This window comes from Penaeus monodon, chromosome 33, assembly GCF_015228065.2.
Source record: "Penaeus monodon isolate SGIC_2016 chromosome 33, NSTDA_Pmon_1, whole genome shotgun sequence".
Taxonomy (NCBI): Eukaryota; Metazoa; Arthropoda; class Malacostraca; order Decapoda; family Penaeidae; genus Penaeus; species Penaeus monodon.
In genome coordinates, this window is record NC_051418.1 from 30,167,611 (window position 1) to 30,167,895 (window position 285).

A 285-nucleotide genomic window follows, 5' to 3' on the forward strand; every position below is an offset into this window, starting at 1 on the left:
GTTTGGCCTTGCAGATACTGCCTAGCCAGGGGCCTGGATCCTACTCCCAAGCCTTGAAGTAGCAAGAGGGGTACCCTTTCACCTAGAGACTGAGATATGTGTAATTGTAACTTTGCCAGTGCATAAAATTTATCTTGGTAATCTTTTTTTGGTTTTCCATTGCCATTTTAGCCTTGCAATAACCATTTTCCAACCCCCCAATTATTCAGTATCCCTACTCCAGCCTACAACCTTTGGGGCATTCCTGGGTATCCACAAGCATTACCTTATGCATTAACACTTACA

At 43.5% G+C, this 285-nt stretch overlaps 1 protein-coding gene across 4 annotated transcripts in view; it reads right to left on the reverse strand.

Moving 5' to 3' along the window:
- Nucleotides 1-285, reverse strand: part of LOC119594361 (SAP domain-containing ribonucleoprotein-like) — a 21,139-nt gene that overhangs the window by 13,321 nt on the left and 7,533 nt on the right. The gene's annotated exons all lie outside the window — the stretch shown is intronic.